Consider the following 400-nt stretch of genomic DNA (forward strand, 5'->3'; position numbering starts at 1 on the left):
CAGCACAAATAACCTTGAAGATGTGAGGATTTAAGTCGTGACAAACGACTACCTCGGAGTCCTAAGACGAGTTAGGGCTTAGATTGTACAACAGGATTGTACAAAGGCCTAAAAAATATGTTTGAGGGCTTATGTTGCACTAGGCAAACAACCTCGAATTCCTATGGCTTTGTTGTTTTAAAACTAAGGAAGGATGTTTTGTTGTAGATCCTCTTGCTGTTGAAGATGGCCGGGCTGCCCACCATGTAAGCTCCAAACTCCTCGTTCTAGCAGAGTTTAAGTTTTCTAGGTCATTTGGTTATAATGTCAGACCAGGTGACCCTATGGTTAAAGTTCTTTAAATTGTATTATTGGCATATTAAAGATGATTAAAGCGACAACGGTCAAGATCCCACGGTTC

This window comes from Phalaenopsis equestris, unplaced genomic scaffold, assembly GCF_001263595.1.
Source record: "Phalaenopsis equestris unplaced genomic scaffold, ASM126359v1 Scaffold217476, whole genome shotgun sequence".
In the NCBI taxonomy this organism is placed as follows: Eukaryota; Viridiplantae; Streptophyta; class Magnoliopsida; order Asparagales; family Orchidaceae; genus Phalaenopsis; species Phalaenopsis equestris.